A 12377-nucleotide genomic window follows, 5' to 3' on the forward strand; every position below is an offset into this window, starting at 1 on the left:
TAGAGCAAGCCTTCGACTGGGTAACAGCCCCAGAGGCAGGGATGGGAGTGGGGTTAAACCGGAGAGACCTGGGCTGGCAGGGAGGCCTGGTGCCCCAGGCAGGCTGCCGTGCTGGATCTCTGGGAGCAGCTCTGAGCACAGCCTTTTTTTACTTGGGATGCTATTTGCTGTACGTCAGCTGGGGAGCAATGATTTACTGCAGAGATGGCAAGAGATATCCTGGTCATGAGCCAGGGAACCTCAAAACCCCCTCAAGCTCACAGCAGGCTGCTTTCAGGCAGTTCAAATGAGCATTAGCAAAGGTTAGTCTCTTAAGCCTGTTTCAGATGTAATCTCTAGCTTGGAGCCCATCTTGTGTTCCTAGGTCTCAAATTAACCTTTGTTCGCATCAGAGCCACCTTACAATGGTACCAAGTCAGCCAGTCAGGCCTGTTTTTTTTTATTCGCAAGCATTCAGCAAAACCTCTTTCATGACAAGAATGAGCCTGATCTTCACATCACCTGACTAAGACAGCACCAAAACCTCCTCAAACCAGCTCTGGCCAAGCCACAGCACAGCCCATGAGGTGACTGAACATGGCAGTCAGCAGCACCTTGATGCACAGGGCAAATAGAACAGGTTTTAAAAACGAGCGCCATGACAGTGCAGCATCCTGGCAGAATCCCATCCAGCTCATGGGCAGAGCTGTTTGTGCACATCAGGCACTAATACGCACACCCTCCTTTCCTATTTCACAAAGGGAGGTTTTCTAGCCAAAGGTGTAGCCTAGCCCTAAACACACTCCATTTTAAGGGCTTACCAGACAAGGAACCTGATGGCTGTACTACTGCCTCTCACCACTTCTCCCTTTCCTTTGAGCTTCCAAGCAGACCACAAGAACTATTTCTGTCACCAGTACTAGCTTAGCCATAAGTAGTTTTGTCACTGTTACCATGAATTGCTTTTCTTCAACTTTCAGCACCTGCAGACACTGAAGTCTTCACGTATCAGGGAGGAGCAGGTCTTGCTATGAAGGGTAAGCTCACAACTGCTTGAATTTCAGAAAGCATTTTAGCCCCAAACCCCACTCAAAACCATTTCTGTTCAAGTAGATAAGCTTTACAAAAACCCCAAACAAATTCCAACTTCAACTCCCAAGATTTTCCATAACTTATTTTATTCTGGAACAGAAGACGGCAGGGAACCACTTTTTCCTCCAGCCAGCTGTAGATCAGGTCCTAGTGGAAAAAAGAGTGTTAGAGCAATGCAACTGTCAGCTGAGAAGTTTCCGATTTGCACTATTTAATTGAGAGTACAGGTCTTGAGACAAAAACTTGCTCCCCTCAAGCCAATGGCACTAGTGCCCAAATCCTCTTTGGCTTTACTGGGAACTTACCCATAATGTGGTTGCAGCAAACACTGAGCAGCCAGAAGCCTGTGGTTACGCCCAAGTGGTCATTTTACACTGTTTCAAATGACAGTATCATTTGTGAGACCCGCTCCAGAACAATCTTCTTTCCGTTGCTTCTAGAGTTGGGAGACACCACAAAGCAATGCTGTAACTGCTTTCCTAAAAATTCTGAAACAATTCCTGCCCCTCTCTATTCTCAAAGCAGTGAGTAGCTTTTACTTTTCCTATTTATCATCAGGCTGCCTCGTTACTTTTTTGCCCTCACTCCTTGGAAGCCAAAGTCCCACGTGCTCTTTCCGGTGACTGGTCCTACTTGGAAAACAGCTGTATTGACAGAGCAACCAGTGTGACTGATGGTTTGTTTGTACCATTCCCCTCCCCTTTTGTATACCAACCTTGACTTCTCAAGAAGTCTGTTGTTGTCAAGTTTGCCGGTTCAGCCTTCTTCTGCAAACAAATACAAATTCTGTTAAATAAAGCGTAAAATTATTTAGCAGAATGCAGCTGTCAGCCACCTAGAGAGAAAGTGCTGCTACAGCGTGCGTATTCAATGACTGTTCATGAGGTGAGAAGTCATGGCTTGACCCTGGCTGGATGCCAGGTGCCCACCAAAGCTGCTCTATCACTCCCCTCCTCAGCTGGACAGGGGAGAGAAAATAAAATGTAAGGCTCATGGGTTGAGATAAGGACAGGGAGAGATCACTCACCAACTACCATCATGGGCAAAACAGACTCGACTTGGGGAAATTAGTTTAATTTATTACCAATCAGATCAGAGAAGAGTAATGAGAAATAAAAACTAAAATCTTAAAAACAGCCTCCCCCCCCCCCCCCCCCCACTCCCTTCTTCCCAGGCTTAACTCCACTCCCGATTTGCTCTACTTCCTCCCCCTCCAGGAGCACAGGGGGACAGGGAATGGGGGTTGCGGTCAGTTCATCGCACATTGTCTCTGCTGCTCCACCCTCCTCAGGGGGGAGGACTCCTCACACTCTTCCCCTGCTCCAGTATGGGGTCCCTCCACAGTCCTTCACGAACTTCTCCATCGTGAGTCCTTCCCCCAGGCTGCAGTTCTTCACAAACTGCTCCAGCATGGGTCCCTTCCATGGGCTGCAGTCCTTCACGCACAGACTGCTCCAGCGTGGGTCCCCCATGGGGTCACAAGTCCTGCCAGAAAACCTGCTCTGTGGCCTCCTCTCTCCACGGGTCCACAGGTCCTGCCAGAAGCCTTCTCCAGCACAGGCTTCCCACAGGGCCACAGGCTCCTTTGGGCATGCGCCTGCTCTGGTGTGGGGGTCCTCCACAGGCTACAGGTGGGTATCTGCTCCACCGTGGACCTCCATGGGCTGCAGGGAGACAGCCTGCCTCACCATGGTCTTGCTCACGGGCTGCAGGGGAATCTCTGCTCTGGCGCCTGGAGCATCTCCTCCCCCTCCTTCTTTACTGACCTTGGGGTCTGCAGGGTTGTTTCTGTCACATATTCTCACTCATCTCTCTGGCTGCAGTTGCTGTTACGCACCAACTTCTCCCCCTTCTTAAACATGTTACCGCAGAGGTGTTACCACCGTCACCGATGGACTCGGCCTGGGCCAGCGGTGGGTCCGCCCTGGAGGCAGCTGGCATTGGCTCTGTCAGACACAGGGGAAGCTTCTAGTAGCTTCTCACAGAAGCCACCCCTGTAGCCCTCCCACTACCAAAACCCTGCCACACAAACCCAATACATGAGATGAGATAAAAATGCATTTCTTATCTGCCCTTCTACCTGCCACTGTGCCTCCCTGTTTGGATAAGCAACTTAAAAGCTCTTTGCAGATCTAAACTGTGGTACGACAACAACAGGCAGCGCTTACAGTCCCTGTACTGAGCCTTGCTGTTTCTGGGCTCCGCAGAGCTAGCTGCTGAACAGCCTGCGTGTATGGGACAGTGCTTGTGCTGCAGTTGCACACCGCAAGGGCAGGAGGAAAGGGGAGAGACGCTGCTTTCGGCCTACTGGTACCACTTGTGTCATCTGAGTCTTTGCAAGCGGCAGGAGACCCACTATGGGGAAATACATAAGCCTCAGTGGACAGTTGTTTCTCCCTCACAGCTCGGTTGTCAGACAGGGATAACAGCACATCACAGGCTCAGTTTCTCTCTTGCTCTTGGCTATATAAACTCCTCAAGTTCTACAAAATTTCATACAGCAAAGACACCCAGATGCTAACATGCTGATGACCAGGGTTCTTCATGATGACTAGTATTTTTTCTGGTAAGCATTCAAAGACTAGGTATTCTGCTCAGCAGACAAGTCATGCTGCCTACGGATTTGACATATAATTGGTAAATTAAAAACAAGCAGCATGCAATACTGAAGCATTCTTACCAGCTTGAAGCCCAACTTAGCAGCTGTCCTCTTGCCAAAGCTGTCTTTGGGCAACAGTACAACCCCAGGATTCTGCAGGACAATTTCCTCCTAAACACAAGTTGTATTGAACACTGTTAGCAACAGTACTCTGTATAAAGTCTGTCCTCCACTCACTTCTTCTCCACCTCTTCTGAAACAAACAGCACTGGGTCACAGAGCAAGAATTAAAGACAGGAAGTTTTCCGTTCAGAGGCAGGTAATTTTTGACGCAAACTTAGCACAGCAGAAACCTGTCCCTTGGAGACAAAAGAGCATGCTTCCAGTGAGTTGTCTCACTCAGAGACAAGAAACTTTGGGAGGTGGATGCTATTTAAATTCTTGCTTAGAAAAAAACCCCACCAGCTCCGAGACTTTGGTGGTTTAGACCCTTTTTAGCCGTTTCAAGGAGGCATCCTCCTCCTCATCATAGAGACATCTTAATCCAACTCCCTCTTTGCACACAAGAATAATCCATTCATCCAGGATGTAAATTGTCTATGGGTTTAACTTGAGAAATGCATTCAAGCAGACCTAGGACAGACACATCCCTTCTGGGGAAGGATTCTTCAGGGTGTGTCCTTTCTAGGATGACCCTTTGGTGTATGTGAACTGCACCTCCCCACCCCCAGCAACCCGATCCAAGTTTGAAACTGTCCCAGTGCACCTCCAGGAAGGCAAACAGAACAATTATTCTTTCATTAGGTCTATTTCTGTGACAAATACAGTTATGAGATGAGCTGTGTCAAGTGTCTCCATAATGGGCTGTCATCCAATCCCTCTTACTTCTAATCCCTTCTACTCTTGCTCATCTTTGACCATGCTGACAAGCAGGTGCTCTACTGGGCACCAACAACAGTAAAATTCCCATTCATTCTGTGCTGCCTTTCAACTTGTGCTCCATGGCAGCAATGGGCTGCACACTCAGGTGGCAGCTGCAACAAAGCTACAGCCTTGATTGGCTTAATTATATTAATCAAGCCATTGGGCTTTTATATCACCTCCCAGTAGCCCCAGGGACACAGAAGGATATAATTTGACACAGCAGAATGAGTCTCACTTCCATAGCCCTGTAGGAGGAGAAAACTAGATTATGACAAGCTGATGTTTCTCACCATTGTGCAGCTGGTGCAGGTTTACTGTCAGTCCAGTGAAGGAATCAGCTTCCCAGGCAGGTGAGTGTTTTTACCCTTGCTTGACACCGTGCCATGCTCTGAAAGAGAGGAAGGTGACAGAGAGCTAGTTCATGTAACAGACCATTCTTTTCCCTTTGTGTCTTTAATGCTGAGCCTCAGAGTCATGCTTCCACAGAGGAAAGATTAATTTCAGACAGGGATAACTTTATCATCACTAGCTCAGCTTCCAAAGCAGCCAAACCTGGGCCACGCAGGGCCAGCCCAAAAACTCAAGCCTGTTCTTGACTCTGTGGTTAGCGTGCTACTCGCCTGGGCAGCAACGACACCTGCAGCGTACAACTCGTTCCGCTGACCTCCTTCTGCGTGGGTACGCGGTCAAGAGCAATAGGTAACGTGGGCTCAGCCCGCTAAACCTCACTGCTTGCAGGGTGCTCAAAGACAAGCCCCAATACTGTACTGAGGGCAACGCTCAGGCAGAGCTACGCCAGCTGCTGTATTTAATACCCTCCCACAGGCGCTGCTGGGGAGGAATCAGTACAAGCGTAGTCAAAATCGGCGAGCTGAGCATCGCCCGGGCCAGGCCGTGGTGCCAGGAGCATCCCCCGCACGGAGAAGGCCGGAGCCCCGTCCAGGCGGCGAGCAGGAGCCGCGGGGCCCACCGCGGCTCGGCCTTGCCTCCCTCCACCCACCATGGCGGGGGGGGGGGGGGGGGGGGGGGGGGGGGGGGGGGCACCATTACGTCCCTACAGGCAGACGTCGAGGCCTCGCCGCGCCCCATAGACAGCCGCAGCGGCGCGCAAGAGTGCCCCGCTCCCCCTACCGCTATCCCCGCGCCCTTCGGGGCCGCCGTGCCCACGGATGGCTGGCGATAACGATCCGTTCTACTCACCACCTGCGACCCGGCCGCCATGTCGACCGGGAGCGAGCGCGGAGAAAGGAGGGGGCGGGCTGCGCGCGCCCGCTTCTCCCGCCAAGCCTCGCGAGAGGCGCGGGGGCTCATGGGAAGTGTAGTCCCGTCCCGCCGCGGCCTCCATGGCCCCTCCGGCCCGGCCCGGCCCGGCCCCGCCGCACCCCCCGTACGGCCGGGGCACCGGCCGAGGCACCGTGCCCTCGGGGCTGGCCCCCCGGGGCCGTGGGGGTGGGCCTGGGTTTGTGACAGAGGGTGTCTGGGGGGGACAGGGCTCCTCTGACAGGAGCCGTGAGCAGAGCTGGGTCCCTCACTCCGTCCTGTGTCTGCTGGGTGGGGACGCCAAATGAGAGAAAGAGAAAGAAATAAGTGTGTGTAACTTCTCCCTAGAGGGAGGCTCGACTCTTCCAGAGGCTGCTTCTGCGGCTGTCGCCTCACCCGAGGGCTCCGCAGCCGGTGCAGGGAAGCCACGGAGGTGGATGGGGCCAGGCTCAGCGATACGGCCTCAGAGCTGGGCCTGGGCCCCATACGCAGAGCTTCTGCGCCGTCATGCTGCTCGTTAATTGCATTTATTCATTCTTCATCTGCCCGGTTTACTAGGGAGACGCGCATGATTGTGCTTAGCACGCTAAATGCTTCAAAAGGCTGAACAAGCATTAGCTCGTGTAGGAAGGGGCACACTTCAAAAAGACTAATTAGCTGGAGATTGGGGATTAGTCAGAGATTAGTTAGTAAATGTATGTGCCGTGCTTTGAATACGTGATGCTTCCAGTATGTACTATGATTGTCCTTTGCTGTTAAAACCTGCCATGAAATCTGTAGGATCCTGTTTAGCTTATGAACAATAACAAAGTGTAAACAGAACCAAGGGAAGAAAAAAATAAGAATAGCTAGTATCCTCTTTCTTGCCCCAAATCTTTATCCACCCTTGTGGTGAAAAGCTCCAGTGACTGGAAATGGAAAGCAGACAAACTTGAGACTGAAAGCGGAGAAATCTGAGTACAGATGAAAACCCTGTATTTAACTGGTGTCATCCCTGAAATGTCTGAGAGAAGTGGGGGATTCACAGTCCTTTGGGGCATTGGAATCAAAGATGTGCTCGTGGGAAAGTCGTCCGGTTCCCCACAGCAATAGCAAAGTAAGCTTCCTACATTGGCGTTGTATGGCACGGCCAACTCATCTGTTGTCTGACGTGTGAAAACACCACCTCGTGTTATCCTGAAGAGCTGAGTGCCGTGAGCTGGAGGGAAGCGCTGCCCGGGAGCTCAGTGTCTCTCTGCTCCTGGATTCCCTCCGACGGCAGGGAGATGGCTCCATGCTGCTGTCTGCACCGGCTGGCCCTGTGCTCCGGGAGGCCCTTCTCCAGGCAAGGCAGTCAAGTTCCCAGGGAAAGGCAGCATGACTTCATGTTTATTTTTAATGCCTGGATCCTCCTGGTCTTGTTCCTGTTTTAGAACCTGATATTTTTTTTTTTTTCAGAGCATACATTTAACCCGACTTGTGAGTCCTTTGCTCTCCAGAACGGCCCATGTTGTTTCTTAAAAGTCTCTCTTAAAAACTCAACAGACTGCAAGAAGTGCCTTTTTTTTTTTTTTTTTTTTTTAATTTTTTTTCAGTGGTGCAGGGAGGCTGTAAAGACATGCCAAGGTGCTGTTAAAAATAAGCAGCTTCCAACATAAGTGGCTGACTATGAGGTCTTCTCCAGCCCTCTGTGCCCTCTGCTAGCTGCAGAAAGCTAGCAGGCTGCCCTGGCAGGTTGGGCAGGAGCCTGGAGGAAGCAGCCTGCAGCAAGTCCCATGCCCTGGCATGAGGACATGAGAGAGCTTCAGCACCTTCCTGCCCCGCAGGAGCCTGTTGCACAAGTGTTGACCAGGTGGGAAGGCAGATGATGATACAGAATGGCGGTAATTAATGCAGTCTTCACTGCAGCGGCCTTTGCTCTGTGAAGATGTGGCTGGCAGTCTGCCTGACTACTTTTAGCTTTCCAAATAAGCAAATACATAAAACCCCACAACTAGAATTAGCCCTTTAAGTCCCCAAGGGACTTAAGTTTTTTTTTAAATAAAACAACTAAAATCCTCCCTCGTGCAGAGTTCAGATCCTGGAAGGAGAGAAGACAGACTTGGATGTGCTGAGGGATTTGCCACCATCGTGATTTTTGGGTTGAAGCTGCTCAGACCATAGAGTAACTGTCTGCTTGTGCCTATAAAAGGATAAGCTCTGCCAGGTACCAAGTAATGAACTGACTCAACAATTAAAGCTCAGGAGAACAGCGTGAGTTAAGTGTGCGGTAGATTGGCTGTAATTATTCATGGTTGCAGTGCATAGATAATGCTTCCAAGCATATTTTAGAGGCAGAACAAAGACTCTGGATGAAGAGAGATGGTGATCGCCTTGCCCATGCCCACGCTCTCCTAATCTCTGCAACTTCGCCTGTGTGGGACTTAATCAAGTTTTCTCAGCTCTTCCCTTTAGAGGGCGTCCATGTCACACACATCTTCGGCGTGCAAACTTCACCCGGGAGCTGCAGTACAAGGCAAAGCCTCCCAGAGGTCAGCAGAACAGGGTGGCTCTTCTGAAGAGTCTGTGAACCTTCCTAGGGATGCGAAGGAAGCGACAGTCTGGTCTGAACAGTTCTGGTTGAATATATTCTCCTTCCTCAGGCAGTTGCAATGCTGCTCCCAGAGGCAATTTGGACATAATTTCGATAGATGTCCTGTGGCCAATCTCCATCAGCTACGGTATTTTCTTGCTCCAGTCTTTGAAATGTTGAGCAAGTAAGGAAAGCTATTGAAAGGTTGTGGAGATCTTCTACATTTGAACGTTTTGGGGCTGCTCTCAACTTCCCAGCAGAGGATCTGGAGGGGATTGTGTCCTCCAGCAAATCGTATGATATATTAAGCCCCCATCTTTCTGCTTTCTCAAGGCACTTCAGTATCTGTCCTGCAAAGCCACAGCATTATGCTCTACAAAGAAGTCTGAGCTCTGCTGTAGGGTATTTGGTTATCCATAGAGCAGGTAACAGGAGCATGGGCAGAACATGTGACAGAGAAGGGAAAGACGGAAAGACAAACAGAAATCATTGACAGAACCTCTCCAACTTCAGCTGGGCTTTGATTCCATGCTTAAATTGAAGGACAAGGTCTCCTCCCAGTTTCCCACCCATTTCCCCTCTTGGCTGCCTGTAAGTCCCTCCAGGGAGAAACTTGCCATGCTTACTGACAGCAATGTGATTTCCTCCTGGTTGGCCCCTCTGCCTGTCCTGGTCCCACCCTGCAGACAGGGTTCCACAAAGCCTGGAGAAACAAAGCGTCTGTTCAGAGATGTCCTGCTGTGGTTATCATCTTTGACATATGGCTGGGGGAAGCAACCAGGGTATCTGAACACATTAAAAAGCTAGTCCCCCATTGCTAATAGCGTCTGGCAGGCACAAGCCCCCTGCGTGGCTTGAGCGTATGAAGCACAAGGAGACGCTGAGGTGCAGGGGGTAGCTAGATTGATGCTTGTCTCTGTTACATATGCTGTGTGCACAGCAGTGCACAAAGAACAGTCCCTTGGGGTATGGTTGGAGATTGCTTGCTGGTATTTCAGGTGCCAGACTTCTGAGAGAAAAGATCTGTAGTGTTAAAAAAAGCCTGCCATGAGGTCCCAGATCCTGGTGTCTGCTGCTTCAAATCAGTCCCAAGAAATACCAGAAAGGCTCTTTGGAGCTCAGAAGCAGACAAGCAACATCTTCCCACACAGGACAAGGCATGCTGCAAACAAAACACCCTTTCCTTCTCCCAGCAGCAAAGCTCTTAAGCCTCCATTTAATGTTAAATACACGCTTAAACCCATTCCTCCTCAGTATGTCCTGTGTGCTTATGTAGAATTTTAGCAGGCTCAGAAATGCTCTGCTGTAACTGAAGCCTATCTAAAGTCTGAACCTCGTACACTGAATAACAAGAGCTTTATCTTTACAGAATATCTGTGCAATGAAGGGATGGCTTTTCTGGGAGCATGGTGGTATCTGCAGGCAGGGCTATGATATGAATTCCTGCAGGTGGAGAACAGAAAAGGTTCCCCTTTCTCCTCCCAATGGTGCTGAACAGCAGAAGAAATGGCGATTTCAGCCACTCAGCTGTTCCTCCCACTTCTTGTCCTTTCCTCAACTGAGTTTTGGGCACAGTGCAACAAAACCAGTCTTAAGGTACCATCTTCAAGTGCAACAAGGAGTGGAGCTTGAGGACATCATGTCAGGGGAATGGAGACAAGCTGATCGGCTGACTTGATCGCTTCAGGCCTGATGTCCCAGCTAGGCAAAGTGACCATCTTGTCAGAGCTAGCCAGATTGCATTCACAGCTTCGTTCCTTGGAGGAGCTGATCAGAACAGAGAGCACACAACAAATTGTTCTGATTGCAGTGCATGCATGGATAAATCCTGGGGCCAGACATCTGCACTTGTTGAACAATAGCAGTAGGAATCCATCTTCTTCATGGATGAGTATGTTTAATTAAAATGTATATCCTCAGAGCATACCCAGAGATGGAATATGTGTACAGCTGCACAAATGCACTCAAAGATAGTAGGAAAAACTTAACACTGTAAAGCTAGTGAAACCAGGAGTAAGATTTCCATTACAGAAGGTCTTTAAGGCCAAGCTAGATAAGCAGTTACCAGGAATGGAGAGTTGACCTTGCTTTGGGCAGAGGTGGATCCTCTCTATTTTCTGTGTCAGCCTGAGAGACTAAAGACATGGTAAGCAGAAAGGGAGTGAGTTGGTGTAAAAATATAATACCTAGGCAATATTAATGAGTAACTTCTCAGGTCCTCTTGCATCACAAGCAGTATTTCTGTTTGCTTGGATTACTCGGCCAACCAGCCGTTGATTCAGTCAACCCAATCTGCACTGTCATATAAGCAATATTTCATCTATCCAGCTTCGATACAAGAAATATGCTAGGCACGCACGGAGCAAACAAGCATATTCTTGCAAGTAATTAGCATAAGCTGCACTGAGGTCAAGTGGTTGTGTCGGCATAATACAAATCACCAACTTTTCTTCCTACCAAAGACTGAAAATGGAGAATTGCAAATACCGTATCTCTGGCTCACCTCTTGCTTCCCATTGCTTATACCAGAGGAAGGAGATAATTGTTTTGAGGTACTTTTGAGAATAGCGTGTCTGCTACTTTCATTGCTTAGTGAGAAAGAACATGTTTAAATGATGAAAGGGGACATTATTTCAGGACCTGTTAGGTCATTTTTCTTGCCCTTATGCGGGGAAAGCAGGCCAAATGCCTAATTTGACCACGTCCAAAGTGGTAAACTGAGGCCTCACGAGATTACAGAGGGCAGTTGGTTAAAGACCTGCAGTTATTCCTCCTGCTGTCTGTAACAAGATCTGTTGAGGGCAGCCTCCAGGTGACATCTCCTTGAAGGAGCCCTGCTGCAGGGCATCAGACCAAGGGCCACCCAGACTAATGTCATTTTTCCGAGAGATGTCCAAAATGGATGCCTAGGAAAGTCCAAGAGCAGGGTGGTTACATATAGTACATCTCCCACTACCTTTCCAGCCACCAGCCATTTGAGGGGTGCAAACTTTGAGAGCCAGATGTCAGTTCAGTGCCTCCACTAATGGGTTTTCTCTGGAATGGAGATTTCGGTAACTTTCTTTTCCATGAACTTGCCCAGTCCCCCTGTGAACCTGTAACAGCCGTTCCCTCCTGTGGGGAGGACTTGCACAGGTCAGCCCGTGCCGCGAGAGGGACCAGCTTCTTTTGTTTGTTCTGTGTCTGGCTACTGTTAGTTTTGTTTGATGGCCCCAAGTTCTTGTACAGGAAGAGACCGTGAATGGTCCTTCCTACCCACCCTGCCTGTGCAGGCAGAACTTATGGATCTACTTATCCTTCCCTTCTCTTCAGGCTCCCAAGCCTGATCTCTTCAGAATAGATCAAAGAGTGAGGGTAGCATTGTTTTAAACCACTAGCTTCCTACAGAATGTGATCTATCCACTTGCAGATGGCTTTTATGGTCTCCAAAGCCTCCCATGGATTAGCCCACAGTTGACTGTATAAACATTTTCTCTATCCCACATCCTGCTTCCACAGCATGTCTCATACTCAATTCTCTGTCCTTTCGCTCAGTCCAAACATCCTGCAAAAAGCCTCCAGCTCTCCTCAACAGCCTTCCTCACTCCCTTATCCCCCCTGCCCTCTGCCAGGTTGCAAATAAAACTCAATCAGCCCCAAACAACCCCCAAATTCTTGGAGACCTGCCCAGGAGGGACAGACTCAGGTGCCTTTCTTTCTGATTTAACTACCAACATGTGTGCTGCTGCTTTGCTGTTGACCTAATGCTTCTGCTGTTGCATAAAGGTCGGTCTGTCTTCAGCCATCTCTCCCCCTGCACATTTCAAGTGCTCTCCTTTCTCCCCTCAGCTGTCATCTCGAGCAGCCTTGCTGCTGAAGGAGGTGGGCGGGAGAACACACACCGCAGGAGATGGCTGATCTTCCGTAGCACTTGTGCTCAGGGATGGGAGAACTCAGCCGCGGCGGCATTGTCCTCCACCTCTCCTCGCCAAG

The 12377-nt window shown here is 49.7% G+C and overlaps 1 long non-coding RNA gene and 1 other non-coding gene across 6 annotated transcripts; both read right to left on the minus strand.

The window, feature by feature from the left end:
- Window positions 1-1140: 1140 nt before the first annotated feature.
- LOC115341195 lies at window positions 1141-5905 on the minus strand. 5 transcript variants are annotated; one of them, XR_003923318.2, is made up of 7 exons: window positions 5795-5905; window positions 4885-4982; window positions 3752-3841; window positions 2838-3017; window positions 1787-1838; window positions 1377-1507; window positions 1141-1218 (listed from the first exon to the last, which is right to left on the minus strand). It is a non-coding gene; the product is annotated as an uncharacterized LOC115341195 (long non-coding RNA). The 5 variants fall into 5 exon arrangements; XR_003923319.2 differs by lacking the exon at window positions 2838-3017 and having other exon boundaries at window positions 1787-1835; XR_003923316.2 differs by lacking the exon at window positions 2838-3017.
- On the minus strand, window positions 5054-5128 carry LOC115342353. The gene has a single exon (XR_003923740.1). It is a non-coding gene; the product is annotated as a small nucleolar RNA R38 (small nucleolar RNA).
- Window positions 5906-12377: the final 6472 nt, after the last annotated feature.

Source organism: Aquila chrysaetos, chromosome 5 (assembly GCF_900496995.4).
Source record: "Aquila chrysaetos chrysaetos chromosome 5, bAquChr1.4, whole genome shotgun sequence".
Lineage (NCBI taxonomy): Eukaryota > Metazoa > Chordata > Aves > Accipitriformes > Accipitridae > Aquila > Aquila chrysaetos.